This window comes from Protopterus annectens, chromosome 6.part0, assembly GCF_019279795.1.
Source record: "Protopterus annectens isolate FY-2018-M chromosome 6.part0, PAN1.0, whole genome shotgun sequence".
Taxonomy (NCBI): domain Eukaryota; kingdom Metazoa; phylum Chordata; order Ceratodontiformes; family Protopteridae; genus Protopterus; species Protopterus annectens.
In genome coordinates, this window is record NC_056737.1 from 1,013,386,474 (window position 1) to 1,013,414,394 (window position 27,921).

The window sequence follows — 27,921 nt, forward strand, 5'->3', positions numbered from 1 at the left end:
ACACCAGTCCATCTCTGGCACAGACTCCCATGCTTCATTAAAATATGAAGAACAAGAGGGGGATAAACAACACATGAAGATTCCATAATATAGTGCACTATGTCCTATAAGCAAAAACTAATCACTACAATAAATAAAGGTCCTCAAATATAATTACACAAATGAACTAAGAGTTGTGCAAATTTCCAAAATAGTAAAGTTGTAAAAATCACATAAAAACGAAAAAAAAAAAACATGAATCAATGCATAATTCAATGCCAAGTATTGTATGAAATAAAAATGGATACATTAACCTGAGTGCCCTGGTAAAGCCAAAAAACAGAGGTAAATTACAATTTAAGTACCATTAGCTCTACACTTTGTATGGTTATCTTCTGTGTCTTGGCAAATCCCAAGACCGACTTTAGAAAATGACAGAGTAACGTGACCACACAGTTAGCAGTTCTGCTCAGTGACATAAACAATGATATGATGGTGCATCTGTTTGGGATGAACTTAAATAAATAATCCGAAGATACAAAAATCAAGTGTCATACTTAAATTGTGGCTCTGTAGTAAAACTAAAGCAGGCAGGCAGGAATCTTTGGTAGCTGAAATCCACTGCATGGCCGCTTGAAAGGTGTATACAAAAAAAAATCCCACTGCAAGTCAGTAATTTAAAATACAAATACGAAGTGGGAAAGCCACCAAACAACATTCAAATTAAGGAGCAGAAAGTGGATTATAGGAGATGGCAAGAACAGAAAGCACAAAGTCTAGGCAGTCCAAAAGGATATTCATAGTCCATAAATTACAAGCAGCTGTGCACATCCATAATATCAAATGGAGAAGGCCCCAACAAAACCCAACAGCCAGCAGTGTTTAAATAAGGTAGTACAGAACAATGAAACAAATAAAATCACTCCTGCAAAGAGACTGATACAGTAAGTTAAAAAAATAACTGAATGAGAAACTTTCAAAAACACCTGTTTACTGAACATATCCCTTATCAAAGTTATTTGATCTCTAATACGCATTGTGAAGAACCTTACTGCACTGTATGAGACCTCTGTGACATTCTACAGCTGACAACTTTAAGGGAGAAATGGACGAGATGGATTCTGTTGAAGCTTCTAGTCCTTGCTTCATACATTAGTGATCACTAGAGATAATTTGTTATTTTAAATCAAATCCAGACATAATAGATCTCCTTACATTATACTGATTCTGTGCATTACAGTTTAGGTATTGTACAAAGTTTCTAACTGCATGACTCAGATCTCTTTTTATTTTATTCATTTATTTTTTTACTTTTTGTTTTTTTATTTAATTTTTTTCTTGACCAGCAAATAAACTCATTGTCAGTCACAACCCAAGCAAGGTGACAGAGAAAATAGTTGCAATTAAATTTAGTACAGATACAAATTTCAATTTACTTTGACATTTACCTAGAATGTATTTACAATAGTATATTGTTAGTACGGATACAAATTTCAATTTACTTTAACATTTAGTTACAATGTATTCACAATAGCATACTGTTAGTACAGATGCAATTTTCAATTTACTTTAACATTTAGCTACAATGTATTCACAATAGCATATTGTTAGTACGGATACAAATTTCAATTTACTTTAACATTTAGTTACAATGTATTCACAATAGCATATGTTTAGTACAGATACAAATTTCAATTTACTTTAGCATTTAGCTACAATGTATTCACAATAGCATATTGTTAGTACAGATACAAATTTCAGTTTACTTTAACATTTAGCTACAATGTATTTACAATAGCATATTGTTAGCCTATATTTAGTATCATGTATTGCAGACTCCTAAAAGAGATACAGCATTTAGCCTGCGTTCACATTTAATTACAAATTCGCATTTACCCTTTAGTGGCAGAGAGAATAATTTTTACACTGTTAAATTTCCAAGGACTAGTTGAAAACTGATATGTATCATTAGTAGCACATTGCTGAGAGAATTCACAGTATATGTACTATAGGTTCATAGATATTTAATAGGCTATGGATCTTTAAGGATCTTCAAAAGCCTTAGACATGCATTCCCAAGAGGTTTATTGGTTCTAGTATTATAAGTGCAGAGTTCTTTGTGTTTTAACCTAGAGCTCTTTTAAATATGAAAATCCAGATCTGGACAGACATTTACATGTTATCCCTTTTCATATGGAACAAGGGTGCTAACTGAGGCTGTTTTCACATCAATTCATCTAGATTAAACTTGAAAAGATTAAGAGACATGTTTTGCTTTTCATGAAGAGGAAGATGATGCCAGAGAATTGATACTCTCTATTAAAACATATCTACCCCCTCAAATGTGTTCTAGTTAAGTTGCAGAAACGATTAAGATCTCTTGAGTGAGTGTTTCTAAAATTATTGGAATTGCAGATGTGTGGTAGGCCTGAAAGGATGGGGTTGGTAGAGGCTCTGCAAGAAGGGCAAAGAGTGTCCCTCAGTAGTCTATACAATATTAAGAAGCATGACAAGGCTTTGAGATGGACAAGTGCACCTTTTGTGACTTAGGCTCTTTATTTTCTTGATCAGATAGCCTTGTGGTTATTCAAGTTGTGTCAGCTCTTTGGACAGGTACATTCCAAAGGGAAATTATATTCAGTGATTGGCCTAATAAGTGTAGATCACCTTGCTGGACCTGGATACCATAACCTTGCTAATAAGCTGTACAATAGATGATACAGGGTGATCACTGTCTACAGGGGATTGTTAGGTCCCTAATTTGGCATTGTATTTACTTTGGAGGAGAACAAATGCATCTAAGCAGTTATTTATATGTGCATATTATTTGCAATGAATGATTCTGCATTTGCAGTGGGGTCATAGAAGTAGAAGAGAATGATGCAAGTATTCAGGTCATTACTTATTGTTAGTACATTAGCTTTAGCATAATCTCTGAATAACAAGTTATTGGAGGATGTTTCCAGCTTCAGTCTTATTGTGAATAATTTATGGTCCTATCTGACTAGAGAGAAAATAACAACTGGTAGGGAACAGAACTGCCCTATATTGATGAAAACCAAGTCTGTGAGTTTGTCTCCTATATCTGGGGTGCACATTAACTGGTCCAGTGAGTTTCTATTTATGAAGCCCAGAATTCTCTGGGTGTACATGTTGGAGTATGTATAAGTCCCCCAGTTGATATTCCTTAGGTGAATGGATTTATCTAAATGCTTAGGGATACCCTACGTGGTAGGTAGGAGGTATGGGCCAGGAGGGGCATGCAGAGGGTCCAATAGTTAGTTACAATGTGATATGGGGTTGTGTTAAAGACAATTTGTACATGGAGGAATTCTACCCCTTTATCCTGCCTAATGAGTCTGGAGATGAAATGTTTTATGAATACAGAGACAGCATCACATTCAGTGCCTTCATCTAGTAAGGTGGGTCCATATGTGTGGAAGGTGTTGAAGTCATGCACTAACATGATGCCCTCAGTAGTCTTGTACCATGATTGTGATGAAAGGAGATACTGTCAGCCCAGCTAGCTGGAATTTTATAAATAATTATATGTCATTGGTGAATATCAAAATGATTTATATAAGATCCTTGTGTTGCAAATGTATTAGAATTGTATGTCATGTGTATATCAAATTACTTGTATAGACACATGTTGAAAAAGAATTTGCAAAGTGCTGTTTGAAATGTAACCAAAACATTCCTACTGGAAAATAAAAGAAATGTACGTGCACTATTGTAATTGTTCAAATGTATATATTTTAACAGTGGAAACTGGAATACAGGAAGTTAACTTCAGAAAAACAACTGAAATTAAATTACTTTATGGCTAGGTCATAAAACATATTATCTTTCAGTTTGTAATGCAGCAAGAGACACAATGTCTGTACTTGGAAACTTTTTGTATTGTCTTTAGGGTGAATTAATTACTAGTATTGAAAGCATGAAGGGATGTAATTGCTTATGACTTCCAGCATCTCCCAGAGATCTGAGGAGAATCCCCTATCTGTATATTTTTACAGGTATATGCTAAATACTGCCAGCTTCATGAATGGTTGTTTGGCTTGGGAACTAGTAGCCAGATGACAAGACATGATCTCATTCTGTGAGCTATCCCAGAACTAATATTTTAGATATTAATTTGAGAATTCTCTTAGTGAGACAGAGCATTGGTGAGGGCTGGCCGCCCATTTGGTGAGGGAGCAAACCCATAGCACTTTGCCTGAGGACATGAAAATCTGGTTGGCAGATTGAGACTGCAACACAGCAGAGGACCTGGGGAAAAAGGTAGACCTATATCTAGCAAGAAGGGCATCACTGCACAAGAAAGGGATACCCAGTGCTGCACATAGGTATTAGGGAACCCATGGTGGGCAGCCTAAGCAACCCTAACATAGTCCACCAGTAACAGGGGAAGCCACCAGTTCAGGTACATGGTCAGGATCAAGGGTTAAATGTTTTAAATGTAACCAGTGGGGCCAGGTAGCATATAGATATCCATGGAAGCAAGGTAGTAAACAAAAGTTGGGGAAGCCAGTAAGTGGTAAGGAAGGTCAGTGACATTAACTACATGATAAAACTGTTAGGCAAGAGGCAGGGGCACAAACTGTACCATTTTAACATGATGAAACCTTACCATGAAAGAAGGCCCGGGTGCTAAGTATTTGTAGTAGTAGGCAGGAGGAGTCTGAGGGGATCTATGGCTACATGGAGCCAGACAGCAACATTACATCACACCACCAGTCTCACATGGACCTATGAAACCAGCACCAGCAAAAAACACACATAAATACTTGAAAACATACTGGGAGGCTCTAAATAAAAATCTTCAAAAGCAACAGAAACCTCCAAAGCAGACATCCAAGCAACCTCCACCCCCCAACACAAAACATGAAACACATACTTCACAAAACCAGTGTGCCACGCAATCACAGCCCTTAAGGCAAAATAACATACCCAACATACTAGTAATAGGTGACTCTATAGTCAGGCACACTGACGTTCCACTCACTAGGCTAAACAAGGAGAAGGTTACTGTTAGCTGCCTATTGTGTGCCAGGATCCGCCACATAACTCAAGCACTCAGGTCACTCCAGAACAGGTACAAATATGACTCTGTCATTGTCCATGTTGGTGTAAATGACATGAGCCATGCCTACCTGGACTACATGAAAAGAGACATGGAAGAGCTCTCTGATCATGTAGCCCAGGCCGGTATGACCTTGACCCTGAGTAGCATCCTGCCCTCACCAAGAATGATGCCATGGTATAAAGAAAAAAATATCAATTTCAAAAATTGGCTAAAGTTCTGGTGTCATTCAAAGGGGATCCAGTGTCTGTCAGCTTGGGATGACATGCTCAACAAGCCACGCTGCTTCGCTAGAGACGGCTTGCACCTGTCACCCTTAGACTTTTGAATACTGGCCAAGGCTCTTGTCACCCCCATAGTGCCTTTTTAGGCAAGGCTCAAATGACAAACCCACTGCTGTAAATACCACAAGTAACAAAAAACTGAGGGTAATGCTACTCAATGCCAAAAGTCTAAACCTCAAAAGGCATGCACTCGAGACACTCCTCAGTATGGAGAAAATCAATATATGTGCATAACAGAAACCTGGTTTAAGGCTCCAGAGAGCACCCCAGCACTACCAGGCTACAACTCATACCATACATTTCGGCCACAAAACCCGGGCAGAAATACAAAAGGCGGGGGCGTATCCATATTTATCAAGGATACCCACACCTACAGGTTAGTGGCACAGCACGATGCTTCAGAGATTATCCACGTGCAACTAACAATGGGCAAAACTGCAATTCAAATTGTGGTTTGCTACAGATCACTCAGCATGTCTCAGGACCCCCATTCTGCATTTCTGGAAACACTGGGAAACATAAAGGTCCTACCAAACACCCTGATATTGGGTGATTTCAATTACCCAAACATTAACTGTGAGAACTACTCAAGTACTAACTCCCTTGCCCAACATTTCCTAGAATTTATAATCTCAAATGCCCTGGATCAACTGGTCAACACCCCCACCAGAGGTGACAACATATTGGACCTGGTCATCACCAACATGGGCAACTGGTGTTCCACACTGGAGGTCAAGCCGTTGCTGGTTAGATCTGACCATAAACTAATCACTCTGGATATCCACATTTTGCCCCCACCACCGGTCAAAGAAACCACCATAAAAACTTTTCAAAAGTGAACTTCAAGTTACTTTAGACTGAGGTGGAAACTTTCAAAACCCCCATGCTAAAGGATAATGCTATCCAATCTGCAAAATCCTTTACTAATGCTCTCTACGGGCACCTACAAGAATGCATGGATCCTGCTATTCCAAGTAAAACCAAGATTCACTCCTCCAAGAAAAGGAAACCAGTCTGGTGGACCACACCATAAACAAGCTATACAATAGAAGAAGGAAACTAGTACAGAAAAGAGTAAAATCCCAAGAAGGGAAGACATCCCTGATCAGTATGAGCAAAAAAAAGTACAATCCCCTCATAAAATCATTCAAGGCTAGTTTCAAATGAAAAATTGCCAAGGACTCCAAAGATAACCACAAGGCATTCTTTAGCTATGTCAAGAATCTAAGTGGCAATTCTCAGATCTGCTTGGAGTTAGTGCAGAATGGCACAAAATACATGGAAACGACCGATATAGCCAACATCCTGGCAGACAGGTTCAGTGCAAACTTCACCCCCTCTCACTCCCAAAAGGGCTCATAACCATACCAGAAGAATGTAGTGCCCCTGAAATCACAGACTCTCAGGTTAAAACAGCCCTCTCCAAAGCCAAAAACACAGCATCAATGGGACAAGACGGTGTCCCAGGATGCGTCCTATACAAGCTCAAAGATGAACTAACCCCTCACCTAAACACACTGTTCAAACTCAGCCGCTCCACAGGCTACTTGCCCATAGAGTAGTGCACAGCAATGGTTGTTCCACTCCACAAAGGTGGAGCCACAACAGACCCCAGGAACTATTGCCCTATAATCCTGACTAGCTTGGTCTGCAAGGCTATGGAGTACATCATCATGGATCTCATTAACAGAGACATTGGTAACCTCCAAACACTGGACCCTACCCAGTTAGGCTTTGTTAAGGGCAGATTATACCTCCTAAACCTGGTGGACTTCTTTGAGGCAGTTATCAAGGCTATAGATGAGGGAAAGGTGGTCCACACAGCCTACCTAGACCTCGCAAAGGCCTTCAACACCATTCCCCATTCTGGTATTATAGACAAGCTCACCAGTCTGAACATAAACCCCTATGTCCCGAGATGGGTTGCCAACTGGCTCATGGACAGAACCCACATGGTAAGAGTTGCGGGAGCTAGGTCTGACTCTAAACCGGTTACAAGTTGCATTCCCCAGGGCTCAGTCCTAGGACCCCTCCTGTTCGGCATATACTTCTCAGAGGTACAGGCTAGCACAGGAGGACTAGGACTGACCAAGTTCGCAGATGACTGCAAACTAGGGGCTATAATTGACTCTCTGGCTGACACAGACATCCTCCAAAAGGGTCTGACTGAGACAGATACCTGGTGTCAAAACCATGGCCTCAAGCTAAATGCCAAAAAAGTACCCACAAACTACCACAAAGGTGGTAGCCCCCTAAATACGGAAGACGTAATAAGGGATCTGGGGACCCAAGTAGATAGTAACATATCCTTTGATAATCACATTGCCAAAGTGGTTAGAAAATCCTTCAATGTGGCCCACCTAATCACAAAAGGGTTTGCATCCAGATCAAAAGAGGTCATTGTGTCCCTCTACGCATCACTTAGACCAGTCATAGAGTACAATTCCCCATTTGATTTGTACCTTACAAGACAACTGCAACAGCTGGAAAGATCACAGAAGTACCTCACCAAGAGGATCACTGGCCTCAAACAGATGCCCTATGCAACTCGACTGAAGAAACTCCAGCTGTACTCGGTTGCATACCACCTACTCAGAGGTGATCTCTGCCTGACATACAAGCCCATGTCCAACCCAGAATTGATGGACATGCTCCACCTAAAGAAATCCATATCCCCTTGAGCCACATGATCTAGGGATCTAAACCTCACCACAACAATAAATAGGACATGCTGGAGGAATAGATTCCTGTCCCATAGACTTCCCATGCTCTGGAACAAGATTTCAATCTACATCAGGCAGAGCTGCTCACTAACCCTCTTCAAGAGAAACCTTGATGAGTGGATGGGAAACAGAAAGTTTACCCTGGGGATCACTTCAATGGCTCTGCTGGACAGATTCACAGGGAACTAATCTAAGGGGGTGGTGAAAGCCACCACATTCCAGCTAGGCTGATTAATGCCTTCAGGCAGATAGCCTAGTACCTACCTATAAACCTATGAACTATGGTGGAGCTTACGGTTGCAGGCATATGATATGACAGTGCAGCACTGTGCTGGGGTCAGCAATGTAAAGGCAGGTGAAATCTCAAGACAGTAATGTATTCCCAGATAGGCTCATTCCTCTCAAGCAACATTTCTCAAGGGTCATTTGAAAAACTAGCTTGAGACTTTGAACAGGGGAAGAAGTGTGACAAAAGGAGATACTGCTAGCCCAGCTAGCTGGAATTTTGTAAATAATTATATGTCATTGGTGAATATTGAAATGATTTATATAAGATGCTTGTGTTGCAAATGTATTAGAGTTGTATGTCATGTGTATATCAAACTGCTTGTAAAGACATGCTAAAAAGGTATTTGCAAAGTGTTGTTTGAAATATAACCACAGTCTGCCCTACTGAAAAAGAACAGAAATGTACATGCACTATTGCAACTGTTTAAATGCATGTATTTTAACAGTCGAAACTGGAATACAGGAGGAAAACTTCAGAACAAACAACTGAAATTAAATAGATTTATGGTTAGGCAATAAAACATGGTATCTTTCAGTTTTCAATTCAGCAAGAGACATAATGTCTGTACTAGGAAACTTTCTATATTGTATTTAGGGTGAATTAATTTTTAGTCTTGAAGGCATGAAGGAATGCAATTGTTTTATGACTTCCAGCATCTGCCAGAGATCCGAGGAGAAACCCTCGTCTATATATTTGTACAGGTAGATGCTAAATACTGCCAGCTTCATCAATGGTTGTTTGGCCTGGGAACTAGCATTCAGAGGACAAGAGATGATGTCATTCTGCAAGCTATCCCAGGACTAATATTTTAGATATTAATTTGCGAAGTCTCTTAGTGAGACAGACCATACTACATTCTGTCTTGGATCTGACAACAAGTAGAAGATCCATTTGCCATATCTGCTTTGCTCTATTAATAAGTTCTTAGATTATAGTACTTCTCTTAGATTCAGTCAAAGAATACAGTGAAGCTTAGTTTAGATATTTTTCTTTATTTATTTGAAACTGTCCTGCAATGTTCTTTTAAATATTTCCTGTGGTTCTGATCTCTGATGTCACTGCAAATATATATATATTTAATATTGCCTTGTTCTTTTATTATTTATTATTAAATATATTTAAACCTTTTGTTGTGGCTGATCTATGTAGAGATATTTAATTTCTGAGAGTACTTGCATATTTATTTGGTGACACTGTGTGGGCTATTCCTAATAGCCTTGCTCTCAGTCAAACTAGCATTTGTGTTAATATTAATATTACAAAGTAAGAGTGGATATCCTTTGGAATGGGCCTTAAGGTAGCTGGCAGGAGTGACTGGTGGCAGTAAAAACTGCCTTATAGTATTGGCAGAAAGGGGCATAGCTAGTAAACCTGTGCCAGCATTTCCCATGTGTATGTTGTGTGTAAATCAAACCTCAAAGAGTGTGCGTCTCAGCTACTTGGGCAGGGACAGGAAGCACTGGTTAGACAGGGAGGGTGCTGCAGGTCTTAGCTGTGCTAGTGAGGAGTCTTATTAGGGATCTGGAGAAAGAGTGAGAAACCAGCCCCAAACTGACTGTGGTCACTGTCTTCTATTAAGGGAAATTGCACTTGATGCAAAGAGCTGCATCTGGACATACTGTGAATGTACTTCTCATCCTCCCAGTGTACATCCCCCACTGGTGCCAATGATGTGGATTGAGACTTCTTGATTACTGGTCCAGTGGTGGGGCATCACAATGTTGATGATGATGATGATGCATATATCAATGCATTCCAGGATAAGGAGTGCTAATAGGAAGTGTAGGGAGTGGAGGTTTTTGTTAAGGTTCTTAACATTGAGCAGAAATACTTTAATGTTATCTAGATTTTGTTTTGTTATGTAAGAAGCTATTGAAAGTGAAGACCGACTTTGCCTAAAAATGCCACTATGGAGGTGGAAAAGGTTTTTGCCAATATAGAAATAGGTGCAGACCATCCCAAGTAATGTAGTTTGGGCTGTCGACCATCTTTTTCCTGACCAATATATATTGTACTTTCTATCATAGGTTCATAACAACTCTAGAGCCCTTACAAGCCTAGCCATATTTACCCAAGTTGCTACAGTTAGTGGTGGTTAGTTGAGAGAAGTTCAGAAAGGTAAGGGTCTATGGTAGTTAATACTGACTTCCTCTGTCCAGGAGGGACTTGACCACCACCCCTGGAGTGAATTTGTGGTCACCCATCCATTGACCTAGGTTGAGTTTGAATTGGCTCAGGGAGGGGCTCTGTTTAATGTGAATTGGTAGCTTGTTCCAAAGACATAGCAGTCTCTAGGAAATACATCTATCTCTCCAGCATGACCTGTTCATGTCAAAGGCTAGGTTATGATCCCTGGAGCAAGTGACCCTCATGCAGTTTGATTTATGAATGTGTAGCATTTCCATCAGGGCCAGATCAGAGACTGCCCTGTAAGCCAGGAAAAGGCCACTCTTTAGCACCCCGTGGGAGACAGAATGCAGTGACAGGGCTTTCAGTCTTTGCATGTAAGACTTGTTTTGTATAACCTGTAATTTCTTGGTGAGAAACCTCTGTGTTCTCACCATCTGTTGCAGGTGTCTGGTGAGGTACACGCTAAAGGGAGCATTATACTCAATTACTGGTCTGATGAGGGCCAAGTGTATTGGAATTATACCAGCCTTAGATCTAGATGCGATGCCTTTACATATAAGATGTGCCACATAGAAGGATTTCCTTACTACTGTGGATACATGAAGGTCAAACTTCAGATTGCTATCAACTTGAGTACCCAGATCAAGTACCACTTGGTTTACACTTAGAGGTGTGCTATCTGTAATGTAATTAGTATGCATGTCAGCTTTCCCAAAGGGAATAATAATGCATTCATTTGCATTTAGCTTTAATCCATGACTTTGGCACTAATTATTTGTCTAGGTTGACCTTGTCTGCAGTATATTAACATCATCTGGGAACTCAATAATTGCTCCCAATTTGCAAGTGTCAATGAGCTTTGTCAGCCACAGACCATACAAGTTTGCCTGGGCTTCTGAGAAATAAATTCCGAACAGTAAGGGGGCCTGCACAGAACCCTGTGGTATGCCACTTGTGACTTTTCTTTTGCTGGATGTGAAGTCACCTACTTTGACAGTATGTGTCTTGTAGGTGAGCCAGTTGGTTACACATCCAGTCATATAGGGGTTAATTCCCAACTGGGAGGGTTTCTCTATGATACCTGAGTGAGGGGGTTGTGTCAAATGCCTTGGTTAGGTCAAGATAGGTGGTGTGCACTGTCTTTCCCTAGTCTAGGGCCTTGGTGACTTTCTTGAAGAAGTCAACCATGTTTAACAGGCATGATCTACCTTTAAGAAATCCAAACTGGTCTGGGTCCAGACTTTGGAGATTACCTATGCCCATAATGATTCTTTCTATGGCCTTGCAGATGAGGCTAGTCAAGCTTATGGGCCTATAATTTCCAGGGTCAGTTGATTATCCCCCTTTGTGCAGAGGGATTAATGTTGCTGTCCTCCATTCAACTGGAACATAGCCAGTTCACAGGCTGTGGTTAAACTGGGATCCAAATGGGTCTGCTAGGTCATGTTTTAAGTTCTTTAAAAGGTAACCTGGTATGTTGTCTGGTCCCAGTGATGCCATGTTTTGGGCTTGGAGACTGCCGAGATGACCTGCTCTCTTGAGATAATAGGCAGAGAAATGGTGGCAGGCATATTTTGGGGATGACTGGAGGGGACAGGGGAGTGACATTTGCTCCAAATCTTTAGGCTAGCAAATTGGCTATTATCTCTGGTTGACTATGCATGGTGATGATGTGAGGTTTTTCAGCTATGCCAGAGAGAGTAGGGCAGTTCATGTGTAACATATTCCAGCATAGCTAGCCGGAGTTTTGTAAATAATTTTATGTCATTTGTATATCAAATTGATTTGCACAGATGCTTGTGTTAAAATGTATTTGTAAAGCTACTTGTGTTAAAATGCATCAACAATGGGCTTTGCTAGACAGAAAAAATATATACATTTATAGTAGACTGTACTGTTGGAACTGAAGAAGTGTATATATGTTAACAGAGGATGCTGGAAGGGAAGGGGTTAAGCTCAGCTCAGCTTACCATAAGAAAAATAGCCAGAAATGAAATGACTTGGTTTACGCTATAAAGATTTTATCTCACAGATCTGAATGCAGCCAGAGACACAATGTCTGGGAAAGGCCTGGCCCCTTATTGTCCTTAGAGGTGAACTAATTGTTACCCAGGGGTGCCACAGAATGGCTGGTTAGTCTATCCGGGAAGGATGAAAGGGATGGAATTGTTTTATACCTTCCAGATTTCTTAACAAAGTCCTACGTTTGTATTGTAACACATCTGTGCTAGATCCTGGTTCAGCTTCTAGTCAGGGGGGTAGTGTGGGAACCATAGAATCAGGTGAACAGATGTGATGACATTCTATAGACAGCACTGAAATTATTTTAGATATTAGTGAGAGATGTGATAGAGACCCTCAGCCCTCTCTTATTGGAACTGACACAAGACACTCGTCCACTATGTCTTGTCTTGCTTTTGTTAAGTAACTTAACTAGGGAACAGTAATTCTTTAGTTAGTTAGAAAATACAGTGAGATTAGTTAAATGTTTTTCTGTATCTGTCTGAATCTTTTCAGTTGTGTTTTTATATTTCCTGTGAATTGAATCTTTGGTGTTTATTGTAAACAGATATTCTGTATTTTTGTGTTTTCTATTGTATTATTTATTATTAAAAATATTTATACTTTTCACTCTGGCTGGTCTTTTAGAAAGTAGTTTAACCTTTCAGAGTAATTGCATTTATATGGTGACACTATGGGCTTCATGCTCCTGAAAGTCTTGCCACTTGGCCAAACACTACCCTTTTGTATAAGTATTAACTTTACTGAAAGTAATTGGGTACCTTGATAAGAGCCTTAAAGTAGCTGGCTAGTGGCAGTGAATCTACCTTATTCCCAGTGTGCTCTTAAGGGAAATTGTGCTTGTTGCAGTGAGCAGCATATGAAAATACTGTATGTATCTATCTTTGTTCTAACTAAATGTTCTCCACCAGTGTCATTGGTGAGAACTGAGGCTGATTGCTTGCTGGTCCAGAGGAGGGACATCACACCATGCATAACCAGTTCAGCACGTAGCTGGGTATTCCATTTTAGATTTCAAATGTAGGTAAAGACTGCCTTGTTACTATCCTTATCTGGGGAGGCTGTTTTTGCTTCGTAATTAATTTATTTTGTTTTACTAGAGAGGGAGTTCTTCCTCTGCTGAGCCAGTTCCCTCTTGTTCTGGGACATTAGTTCTTTTCCTAGTTGTATAGCCTGTTTATACTAGGGGTCCACCAGGGTGCCTTTTTTGGCAAGATCTGGTTTTAATCTGGTCATGTACAGCTGATTCTATACAACTGCTTAAGTAGTTATAGTGGGCATTGGTGTACACCTCTGCACAGCAGTCCATGCCCATTGAATGGTATCAGAAGCTAAGCCAGCTGCTGAGTTCAGTTCTCTTTTGCTCATATTGCAGCATCATTCTTGGTGATGGTAGAATATGTCTCAAGACAAGTGGCTTACTTGTCTCAGTCTCATAGTCTGAGAGCTCTATCATGTCTCTGTTCATATAGTCTCAGGAAGTCTGTCTCAGGTCATTTACTCCCATGTATACTATAACTGTGTCATACTTGTACTTGTATAAACTCTTTTAGCTGTGTAGAAATTATCCTGTATTGCAAAAGCAATTGAATTTATATGTGTTTGTAAGACGTTACTTTTGTGGCTTTCTGTCTGGGAGTTTGCCAGTCCCATACAACCTGTTGGTTTATATGTCATGTCAGGCCATAGGAGTGTTTTGTGGAAGGCTCTTTCAGTTGTTGTCATAGTACATGCTGGTCTGCATATCTAATAGGTGTCCTGTTCTGTTAAGAAATAATTTGTACTGCTGACTAGTAGGTTTGTCTCCAAGGATAGGTAATAACTTTCATTTAGTAGCTTATAGGTAAGTACCTTATTAATTATCTTGTTATAGATAAATTCCCTTGGCCTCTCACAATTTCCTCTAACTGATTCAGAAGCCACTTTTCTGACAAACAAAAATCTGTTAAATGGTTTTGGACTGTATCTCCTTTCCTGCCAGTTACCACACATGTAACATAAGGTAATATCTCTATCCCCTGTTGTTTAATATATTTATCAACAATCTCTCTCTTAGCTTTCAACCAGCCACAAACATACACTACACAGATGATTCTGTTCTCATAGCCGAATCCATCTTCAACAAATAACATATTTGGCTCTTAACTCCATTGAAAATTGACTCCAACATACTCAAATACTGTTCAACCACAAAAAAGAAGCTTCTAAATTTTTTCCAAACTCACATAGCCTTGATAAAAGTAATTTCAAAATCAAATTAAACCAGGAACCAAAACACGAACTATAAACAACTATACAACATGGAGAGTAGTTAAAACCAGCACAACCAACACGACCACTGAATATTCCTCCACAAGATATTTATTGAAGTTTAAGCGCTTTCGTCAAGGTTGTATCGATGAAGTGTTTCTGATGAAGTCATTGATACAACTTTGACGAAATCGCTTAAACTTCAATTAATATCTTGTGGAGGAACATTCAGTGGTCGTGTTGGTTGTGCTGGTTTTAACTAGTCTCCGTGTCGTATAGTTGTTTTCATTTCACAATCACCTCTCTAAACAACACTGGCATTAAGGTAGTATTTTCTACTAAATTGCTTGGCATGACCATAGATGACAGCCTAAAATTTGATTGCATATTCTAAATGCAATTTAGCAACACACCACACATTAAGAATGCTCTACAGAAGAAATAATGTCCTCACAACTAATACTAAATTAACTCTAGATAACAGTTACTTACTACCATCACATCTGTATAGAGTACCCATCCTTACAAACCTCCAAACCTGTCTAAAATCTAAGCTTGAGCAGGTTATAGCAAGACTGCACACTTTGCTTCAAACAAACGCAGTCAAATCCCTCCTCTCATGATGCCACACTAAAATAACTAAATTGGTTAGAATTACCTCACCATCTTACCTGCACCAATTATTAAAGCACAAAAAGTAATAAAAATTTTCAGCAGGGGTGCCTTCTGTGAGGAGTCCGCATGTCCTCCCTGCATTTGTGTGGGTTTCCTCCGGGTGGTCCGATTTCCTCCCACGTCACAAAGACATGCATCCGGAGCATTTCTCTCAGGGCCTCCACTGAAAATTGGCTTCATACCAAGTTTGACTTCCCTGGTAAATAAATGTTAAATAAATAACTAAATAAATAAATAAAAATAATAAATAAAAACTCCTTCAGCCTGCCCAGCTCTTAGTATAAAACTCCAAAATTATACCCCACAACATTCCTTAAGGTTAAATGATAAAGAACTTTCACACACAAATCCACAAAATATATAGGACGCTCCCTATACCCTAATACACAAATACATGCCTGCAACTCATTGCCTGTAACAATCAGGTCATCACCTAACCTTCACATGTTCAAACATCTTTAAAAACATCCCTAGCTAATTCCTGGCTCTATAATCCATTTTCTCGTTCACCTACATTACTTTTCTAGCCACAGTTTGATTTCTCATCGCAGTTTCTTGCAGCCATCATTTCCCTTCACTTCCTCCAGGTATAATCATGTTTTCAGGTTTCTGACCTACTGTCTCTTCCCACCTTGGTATCATCTTCTGTTCTACCACTGAAAATCTTAATCGCTATGCTACCAAAGTACACATCCTTCAAATATTCATTTATAATTTGTAAATTTCTCTTTCTCTACTAACTTTATACATATACTTTGTCTTCTCTTGTATACACATATTCCTTTCTTTACGAGCCAATTGTTGTTCTTTCTAATCTCTGACACTCTCTGTCAACTTATCAATAATCATTTTCTCAACTAACCACTGTCTCTCTATCTCTTTTGAATACATGTAGTTTTCTCTACTAATCTCACATTTCTTTCAGTTCTGTCTCACTTCTTCTTTTGTAATTTAAATAATTTAGCTTAGTTCTCTCACTAGACAATCTTTCTATTTCTTTGGTTGCTCTGTATTATATTGCAATGTATTATACTTGTAAAAAATGACATTCACAACTCTGTTACATTATATTGTGTTTGAAAAAAATGTCAAGCTATATCAAATGCTTATCTTTGCTACATTCTTCTGTTTTGCTTTCACATAATATGTTGGAGATTTTCTCCTTGGTAATTTAACTGAAATTGGGCAATTGTCCAAATGGACTTTCTCAGTAAACCATTATCAATGTTGTTTGTCTTTCGGCTTTTTCCCAGTAAGGGGTCGCCAGAGCGGAACTCCGGTCCGCTAATGATCGCCAGTAGATTTTTATGAAACGCAGAGGTGCCAGCTCAATGCCCAACCTTCAACAAAGGCATGCCCATTTATGCATGTCTTTCGAATGCTACCCAACCACAGGGAGGACATGCAGACTCCACACAGAAGGCACTCCCAAGCCATGCCGAGAATCGAACGGGAGAACCTCTTGCTGTGAGGTAACAATGCTACCGCCATACCACCGCAGCAGTAAACCAGTATCAATACAATAAATAAATAAATGCATGTATTCAATTAAAAATGAAGTCTAATGTCTACTGGCAACCACTTTGTTTTTATATAGTATAGTGTGATGGTGTTCAGGTACATTGCAAATGTACATACCTGTATATTTTATTTTCTGTTTTGTTTTTGATTTTGTTTTTTTTGTGGTGTTACGGTATCTTTTTATAATTTATATTAATACATTTTAATGCATAGTCCAGGAGTGTGATAAGAATGTTTTTAGCTAAGGAGTACTGTGTTTCTGGTGTTAGTACATTATAAATTCTATAAATGACCCTGAACCAAGTATTAGGACTTTATCTGCTGTTATACATGTGAGGTAGAACTTAACCTGCCATCTAAAAAAATCCCTAGATGTCTTTGAATTTTAGTTATAGTGATGATTTTTCATGTCCTAGTTTGACAGTCTTTTCTGTATTTCAAATACAAGTGTGTGTGTGTGTGCGTGTGTGTATGTGTATTTGTGTGCATGTGTGTGTGTGTGTGTGTGTGTGCATGCGTGTGTGTGTGTGTGTGTGTGTGTGTGTGTGTGTGTGTGTGTGTGTGTGTGTGTGTGTGTGAGTGTGTGTCTGTGTATGGAATTTTTTCTGTGTTGACAGTTTCACGGTTCAGAGTTAATTCAATAGTTGAGAAAAATCATTTTGAAGTAGTCTGTGTAACATTTAAAACTCTTTATGGTCTCTTATAAATGCACTATCATCTGTGCAATGAGTACAGTTGATGATTGTGGTATCCCAAGATTTACTGTTAACAAAACGTGAGGAAAATCAGAGATCTCTGCACTGACCACTGCGGTACCTCTTTAGTTATTATGCCTGTTTCAGCGATTACATTAAGTACACTGCAGACATTTGTCTTCGAAACACTCTCTGAGTCATCAAGTAATCTCCTCTTCAAAGCCAGTTTTGCTCAAGATTTGAAGCAATAATTGATGGTCAACAGTTTCAAAGATTAAATTAAAAAATATCCCCAGTATGTAAACAGTTATTCATATTTTAGAAAATTTGTTACAACAATGTGAATAGTGGTACTAAAGCAGTGTAGATGGGTCAAAATCTATGTTGCTTGCCTGCCAATATGTCACATTTTTAGTAATGAACCATGACTGGGTGTGCACAGCACATAATTTATCCATGACTGGTGTGGTTTGATCACAAGAGTGAAGAATACGAAATTAAAGAAAGCAACCATGGATAAATTCTGCATTAACCACACTCAGGACTGGACTATTGCTCTTATACGATGACATCATTTAAGAAAATAAAGTCTTAACTTTTCTAAATAATATTGCACAAATGATTGCCTGTATTCTGCAAGCAGTTTCTGGTAATTTGGAGCATGTAAGCTATGTAGTGCACATCTTCTAAGTCTGTTATGGACTGTACGGTGCATTGCCCTCTGCCTTTTCTTTAGAGGTATTTAGAAATGTTCATTTTCATGCATATGTAAACTGTTTAGATTTTCTCAGAATGCCGACATGTTCCTCATATTGTTTGTCTGGCCTTCATAAAAGCACTAGTTTTCTGACAAATCATCACTGCTGAAGTCACTAAATAATGCCAGACATCTTAGAAAAGGTACTCTGAACAACACACTCACAAGAGCAGCAAAACAGAAAAATAAAATTAAATACAACAGTCCAGTCCACTCCAAAAGAATAGATTTATTACATTCTAGCGCCTCGGCATTCACTGCCTTCAATGGAATAAATTATCATATTAAATTCCCCCTATATATACAATCAAATACATCAATTGACCAATTAATTATAGCATCAGTTAATTAAATAAGCACTTTCCAATTACAATAGGCATTCAAGCCATCAGGATTTAAAGTTCCAAATTTTAAAATAAATAGGGCTTCTTTATATAGAAGCCTCTCTTTAACATCCAAATAATCACTTTTATCAATTTTCTCTAAAATAGTGCCCTGCAAACCACTCAGGTCACCCTTATGACATTTTTAAAAATGTTGTGCTACTGGGCTTTCAAGCTTACATTTCTTTATATCTCACACATGTTCCTGCAAGAAAAGCTTGAAAGGCCTTTTACTTTCCCCATATGTAAAACTTGTTGCATGGACACTTTAATCCATAAACAATACATTCAGTAGTGCAGCAAAAATTAGATACATTAAATTTCTTCCCATTAATATATTGAAAACTTTGTATAACATATTGACAGGAAATACATTTTCCACATGGGACAGTTCCTAAAATTTGTAAAGTATTTGATACCCTAAGGCTAGGGGTTTGGAATTTGCTATGTACTAATCTGTCCTTTATACTGCACCCTTTTCTAAAAGAGAAATTAGGTTTAGTACATAATTTAGCAAATTCTTTAAATTTGAAAAAGTAGCCCCAGTTGTGTTTTATAATAGGAACTATTCTATCACTCAGTAGGTCATAAGTCATAACCATGTACATATTATTTTTCTTCTTCTTCTAAAATCTGGTTATTTTCTTGAGTAATCCCCCCTCTGTTATTATACATCTTATTTGTCAACATTTTGCTCAAAGCCTCAAATTTTTTGTTCGTAACCTCTCTGTATAAACATGTTTAAAGTCTTGTTATATTCAACTTCAAAATCTTCCTTCTCATTACAAAGTATTTTTATTCTTATAAACTCACTGTATGGTAATGATTTTAATAAGTGGGGTGGATGAAAGCTTGAGCCATGCAGAAAATTAATGCCTTCAAACTTCCTATGCACAGAAGTAAAAATACTTTGACCAACAAGTCCCTTTAAATTTACATCCAAAAAGACTACTTGCTCACCACAAGCTGAAATATCAAAAGTCAACCCAAATCTATTGGTGTTAAGTTTGCTTACAAATGTGTCAATCTGATTTAAATCCCCTGTACATAAAAAAATAAGATTGTCTATGTATCTATAATAATAAAATACATTATTAATAAAAAAAATCATCCTTGTATATTTTATTTTATTTTATTTGCAGTTGGTTTATCAGGATAGCCCATTGGGCCAAGATGAACCCATTTTCAATGGAGTCCTGGGGAGAAAAGCTACAGTAACAAGTTACAATAGGTTATACATTATAATTACAATATCTACAAGTGACATAACAAGTAATGTAGATCCAGAAACCAGGCTGAATAGGTTTTTGGTTAAGATACAGAATTTACAAGTGATACAATTTAGTGTATGAGAACAGTTCTAGTATCAGATTACAAATAGGTTTTAGTTTGAATACAATTATTTCAACTGTTTAATATAGTATTCAGAGGATTATTAGTTTTTATGAAACTTTAAAACATGACACATAAAGGTACAGTTTAGAGAGGATGTATAGTTAGTACGAGCAGAGAAAGATTGTGGTAGGAGAGGTAGAATGGAAGTGGCCAGAAGTGGTGGAGAATAAGTTTGCTGGTGTATAAATATTCATTTTCCAACAAGCCCATCATAATATTGGCATACAAAGGTGGATATGGAGCACTCATAGCTGTACCCTGTAACTGATGATACAAGGTCCCATTGAACTCAAAAAAATTATGCTGTAAACAAAAATCCAAAAGTTAAATTATGAACATTGACATCAGACTATCCTCCATCGCATATTTTAGTGCCTCCAACCCATACTTATGTTTAATGCTTGTATATAAACTATTGGCATCAATCACTAACCAATACATATTTTGTTCCCAACAAATATTTTTTATTTTTCTCAAAAAATCAAAGGTATCTTGTATGTATGATAACTGTTTCTTCACTATTTTCAACAAATAATTATGGAGATAAATCCCTATTTTATTCAAAAAGTAGTTGCAAGCTGACACTATAGGTCTTCCTAGGGTGTCTGTCATATGTTTATGTATCTTAGGCAAACAATAAAATGATGCCATTACACACCCTTTAGTATCAATTTTTTCTCGATCATTTTTTGAAAAATGCCCTAGTCTTTTCCCCTTCAATAATAGATCTTTCTGTTGCACAATGCCTGCTGGTACTGTTAAACATTTATTACCTTATACACATTTTCATCATAGAGATGTTGATAGCACACTTTTACATAATGTTCATAATGCAACAAGACCAATTTGTTCCCCTTATCCGCTGGTTTAAAAATCATTTCCTTCTTATTACTAAGGTTACATAAAGCATCCCACTCATTTTTGGTCAAGTTATATTTAACTCTATTTTTTTTGTTTTCAAACTCAGCGGCAAGGTTCTCAATTGCATAATTTACCATCACTGAAAACTGTTGAACACCTTCATGTCTAAATGATGGTATGTACTGGGACTTATAAGGAACAGTATCTGTATTTAACTGACAATAAGCATTTATAGCACCCTCTTCTTCAGAGTCCGAGCAGCAAGAATAGAAACTTATATCTGAATCATCCGTATTATCAGAAAAACACTGTTCCTCATTATCTTTATAGACATTATTGTGAAATAAGTTCCATATATGCAACTTTCTCACTAAACAAAACACATCTTTTTTGATCATATATAGTCGCAGGATAACCATTAGAAAAAACTTAAGGCCCAAGTTTAATACAGCCACCTCACAATCATTTAGGGCATAGGCCGATAAATTTACAACATAAGCAGAATCATTAACAACATTAATTTCTTTTAAACTTCTTATACCTTGACTGTTGTTGCTGAGGGTATGGGTAATGTCACTGTTGATGTCCATAGTCCTCTCATTGTGTTTCAAAGGAGCCCCTGCCCTGTTTTTTATTATTCTAGTTTGACCTGGCACCACGAAAAGTTTGATTCATGTATTGTGGCTCTTGTGCCGCCGGTAAACTTGGATAATCATTGGTATTACTGTTCCAGTAAGTAGATTCCTCTGAAAAGTCAGAGGAAGCACCAGCTTTTGCTGCCATGTCTTTAGAGTTCTCTGAGCCTTGGAAACAAATGCCCTTATGTCGTGACATAAGAAGGCAGAACGCTTCTTATAATCACCCAAGTCTCTTATGAGTTTTCGCTTTTTGGCAGCCAAAATATGATTTTCTGATACAATTAATGTAACAGTGATATCCTCCAGAAAATGGTCAAGTTTATTGTTGGGTGCACTGTTAGTTAATTCCTCACAAATATTTGAAATTTCTTCTTTGAGTCGACGTTGTTTCAATGAGTCTCTTTCCACCAAAATGTTAATCCATTCTGTGAACATTTGTGGGCTGCCAAAACCCACATTTTCTAAAACTTCACATCTTCCTCATCCCCAGCATTAAACAGAGTGGTAGGGATTTTGAAAGCCCTTAAACCACGAGGTGTAACTTCTAATTCTAGATGCAGTTTCAAGCTGAGAATGTCCAAATGAACTGACAGTTCGTTGTGCAGCAATTTATCCAACTTATCATGTTTCTGCTGTATTTCTGTAGATAAAGCACCAACCGTACCTTGGCGAACAGTTGAAAAAGGGTTGTTGTTACTTCTCCTTTTATTCTAAATACCCAGGTACTTCTCCCAGGGCTTTACACCTTCCGTATCGCCAGATGACATCCCTCTATGGCTGGTTGAACAACACACTCACAAGAGCAGCAAAACAGAAAAATAAAATTAGATATGACAGTCCAGTCCACTCCAAAATAATAGATTTATTATGTTCTAGAGCCTCGGCATTCACTGCCTTCAATGGAATAAATGATCATATTAAATTCACCCTATATATACAATCAAATGCATCAACTGACCAATTAGTTACAGCATCAGTTAATTAAATAAGCACTTTCCAATTACAATAGGCATTCAAGCCATCAGGATTTAATCTTAGAAAAGGTATCCTGGATATCAAGACTCACAAGAGTTGTTTTTTTCATTTAAATCATATTCAGTTATTCAGCTCCATGCGGAAATTTAATGGTGAAGTTGGTCTGTGGGAGACACTTTGCTTATATTGAGCATTTCCTGCTTAGTCTGGCCAATCAACATGCATGGTTTTTGAATATTACACTCTTGACAGGAGAGAAGTGGCCAGACTTTGAGGATTACTCTTATTCACTTTAAAAGTTAATATTAAAGGAAATGGCCAGACTTTGAGGATTACTCTTATTCACTTTAAAAGTTAATATTAAAGGAAATGGCCAGACTTTGAGGATTACTCTTATTCACTTTAAAAGTTAATATTAAAGGAAATGGCCAGACTTTGAGGATTACTCTAATTCACTTTAAAAGTTAATATTAAAGGAAATGGCCAAATTTTGAGGATTACTCTAATTCACTTTAAAAGTTAATATGAAAGGAAGTTTTACATCTATCCGATGTTTCTGAGTTATCGGAAGAATTACTGTATTAAAGCTGACTGGCATTGATTGATGATTGTTGTACTGTAGAGTTACAACAAAATCAGAAGTGTTACCAGGGTACAGGAAAATTATAAGAAGAAAAGGGACATTCTGTAAAGTCCTATCAAGGTACGTTACTAAAAGTATAATCAATATGGCCACTAGTGGCAGGACTTATGATGCTTAGTTTACAATGAGCACGTTGACTGGGTGTCAAATCACCATGTATGCTTCTGATTACTAATGACCACTTATTGTATAATTTTGAGTATACTGCAATATTTGCCTATAGATAATTTTTATAATAGAAAAAAATATTTTTAAAAAGGAGAGGAACTGACAACTGGCATAGTCATTGACTACAGAAAGGATTATAAAAGAAAAAAAATACTTTTTATAGTAGGACAGGAACTGGAAACTAGCCTGAAGTCATTGGCTATAACAGGGATAGTTGTTTTGAAGAGGGTAAGGATTATTTTTTTTTTTGAAAATGGATGTTATGGATTTGATTATATTGTACCTAATTTCATTTATATTTTGTATGTTTCCTTGTGCTTTTATGGATTTTTTTATCAGAAACATGTGACTGGTATTATGTTCTTAATGACTTGCCAGAACTTTTTAGGTTCCATCACTAGGGTAGTGTTTAGTGAGTGCACATATATGATATTGATGTGATCAGTATTCCATTCTCAATTCATGGAAGTTTTCTAATTTATCTTGTTTTTTCTGACCTTTATTCATACTAACAAAGCTTTGACACATGTTTTATTTGTCATTTCAGATGAGTGTCTTACCAAGGAACACTTTACCAAAGACTTTGTTTTTGCAGATGGGAAAAGCTTGTTTTGCATTGGGGTTACTATGTTGTAGAAGTTATAGAGTACATGTGTGTGAACATCTTGTAGTAGAAACCCATGGGATTGTATGCAAATGACCCCTTTAGGACATACCAGTGATGAAGCTTTATGGTTTCTGAATGTCCATGATGTAATATGTATTTCTAAAGTATGGCTAAACAATCCACTTATACTGTAATGTCAAGTTCAGAAAAAGGGCTAAACATGGCACGTCTACATCTTGTGGGTTTTGGTTTTATTGGACTGAATGCAATTGTAAGGAACTAAATGCAAGACATGATTTTTATTGTTTATTATTTATTCATTCCATTATTAACTAGGTAGGTAGGTACCTGATCAGGCATTGCCCTTTTCAGCCATGACCTAGCTCAGCAAGTACAAGACTTTATAGCATCCAGGTGGATATATTTACAGTATTTTGGATGTATTTTCACATTTACAAATGTGTACAAATGTATTTATAAAGATCTACCCCTTTTTAATTTACAATTTAATTTGATGGTATGAATGCTTTTAAATTCCATTTGCATGGTTATTAGCTTTCTTTAACATTGTGATGGATTTATTTTGTATTTGTGACTCTACACATATATGTACAAGTATCACTTTAGGATTTCATCTGTGAGCATATCATATTTTGGTTTGATTTCTTTTTTAAGACAATTTTTATTAAGTTAACATTTAAAATATATACACAGAAAACATTCAACATAACATACTGTTATACAATGTTAGGAATGCGCTAAATCATCACGGTAAGCTTATGCAATTAACACATTAAAAGTCATGATATTTCAACAGCAACATTTCAAAGCTACGCCAACCACTGAAAATCTTAGTATGATTTATAGCACTTATTCTGATAACTTCTTTTTCAGTTTTACATAGTATTGCTATTAAATTTAAAAATTCTTTGAACATAGGAACTTAGTTTGATTTCAAACATGTTGTCATAACTTTTCTAGCAGCTGCCAAGAGAGCCCAAAACATTTTTTAATGTTTGGCTTTTACAGATACAGGAAGTGGAACATTCATTCATATTATTGGTCTAACTAAAGAACATTCATTCATATTATTGGTAGTTAAAGAACATTGTTGGTCTAGTTAAAGAACAATTATCAGACCATAATACCCTAAAACATAGTTATGTCTTCCCAATATACATTTAATTTATCACAATCCATAAACATGTGTGTCCAATCAGCTGCTTTTACATCATTACTACACCCCGAACAAACTGAAGAAGTCATTTTACTAAACTTAGAGATTTTATAGGGAGTAATAACCATTATATGCATATATTTCCACATAAAAACTTTCCTGTATATAGCTGAAGAAGTTTGACTGACTGATATAAGCTGTGGATTTGATCTCTAACACCACCAAAAAGTTTCTGTGATTTGTTAATGTGACTTCAGCAGTATCTATGAAAATCCTGCTTTTTAAAATTTTGCGGAGGTGAGTTATATCAAGTTATCTTATGGAAGATCTGTTTATTTAGTTTTTATTTGCAGGGGGGTTGAATAAATATAAGAGCTTTACATTTTATTCTATTTAATACTCAGAGTCAATTTTAAATGGGACTTTTTTTCTTGAGGTTTTTGATAGCAACACTAATTTTGGCTTTGTTGTAGCCACCAAACCCATTGGTTGGATATACTGTTTTATTCCCTCTGTTAGCAATCTATTGTACTCTAGTATGAGGCAAAAGTCCTGTTTAGTGTATAACATTAATCATGACTCATATACCTGTCCTTTGATAACCTCCATCCATATAAGCTGATATCAGTGAAACCAGAAAATGTGGCAAGTTAGAGGCAACTGTGTGTCTTTTTCACAACAGGTAATATATTTATTAAGTGCCAGTCTAGACTAAAGTGTAAGAGCCTGAGTGTGGAAAGGCAGCCAAAGATTCAGTGGCCACAGTTGCCTATAGCAAATATGTATACAGTGAGTAAAACTACAAGGTAAAGCTTTCGCATTCTTTATCAATGAATTATTATCTAGTTAGATAACATTCTTAATGCATGTGCATGACTGGATAAACAAACATAGCACCATTAAATGATATACTGGATAAACAAACATAGCACCATTAAATGATATACAGTAGATTCCCTCTTATCAGGCACCCTTTAACTGGACTCCTCTTTAACCAGCCATATTTTCATGAAATTTTTTTTGCATGAATCAAATTTTCGTTGCCAATTCTAGGAAAAAGTACAGTGCGCTGTATTCAGCGACAATGTATTACTTCATCCAGAAAGTAAAGTAAAGTTAAGTAAGAACACTGGTAATCAATATAACATATGTACACAGTTTTCTAATCTGCTTTATAAAACCTATAAATGTTATTTTGTATGCTTTTTTGGATTAACCAGCCATTCACTTATCCAGTCTAAGGTCCGGTCTCAGTGAGGCTGGATAAGATGGAGTCCCTACTGTATTTTTATAAGAAATTAAAGTCTGCTGCAAAGGCAAACCATCTTTTGGATGAAGTAGTCCATAAGCTTGCATATATTCAGTAACTGCGTTTAGTATCTACTGACAGAGGATTCAAGTAGCCCCCTCCACAATGTGCAGCGTACCTTTTGCCTGTGTTTTGCTGCAAAGTGAGCAACAGCTTAATATAAAAAAAGCATTAAAAGCAATGTTAATGACCGACAAGCAAGCTAAAGGGAGTACACAAATCCTCATTAGCATACTGCATCTGATGTCTCGTCACAAGGTAAGATCATAAGTACTTTATAAACTAAAGGGTAGGTGTTCAAACCTCATGAAGGTTAAACAGTTGCTATGACCTCTATGTAAGCAGCGTTCTCTCATTCCAGAAGCAAAGCCCAGTGAAAAGCTACATGTTTTCATACATACTGTAGCAGGAATAGAGGGATTTTCTCTTAATCTCTAAGATCAATGAAAATTAACCATCTGTGGCTAGCATGAATAAGCTTCTGTAGATCTGCAGTGTTTTCCATTTGCTCAGAGGTTAAAATGATCTGGGGCCTTGAATCTGTAAAGCCCCTGTTTCAGGAGCACTAAGTAACCCTCGGTGCAATTACTGCCAGATATGAGTTCATCCCAAGATCAACTGACAGTTGGCACATTAAGTATCTAATAATCAGTAAAGAGGATTAGACACTCAATATCAAACCTCTTCTCCTTTCTAAATTAGGTAACAACAGACTTCAGTGATGCTGCTTTCTCCAGGAAGTAAAACCATAGCTGACTGAAATGATTTAGATGACTATTTTCAGCTACACAGGCTATAAATGTAAAAATAAAAAAAACATTTTGTGTTTTATTTCTACTAATGCCTTCAGCTGCATGATATTATATGGTTGCCCAATTTAGAAAACTAAAAGAGGTATTACCACGGCATTATAATGCAGAATGATCGCTGCAGGGCTGCACTGACATTAAAAGGAATTATTTTCATACTGGGATATCTAAATGGTATGATTTTTCTTCTTTTATAGTATGACTGCTGTCATACAGAGACTATTCTAAACTGAAAAGGTGAAAACCAGAGGTGTCTCAGTAAACACTACAAAAGAGAGAGAATTGGTACATAACAGATAGTCCAGTGAAACATTTGAAAAGGTGAATGGTTACTTTTTTACTATTCTTGGTTTCCCCATCCCTCTCTTTCGCTCACTCTTCCTACATAGGACACAATGTTTTCATCACATCATACCTTTCATGATACTAATCTCTATGCTTTAGAGTAATTTGCAAACCCATATAACAATGACAGGAAATGCTCGGACTATCATAGGTGTAGGATTTCAGAATTAGTGTGTACGCTGTACATCCTAGACTCTCAT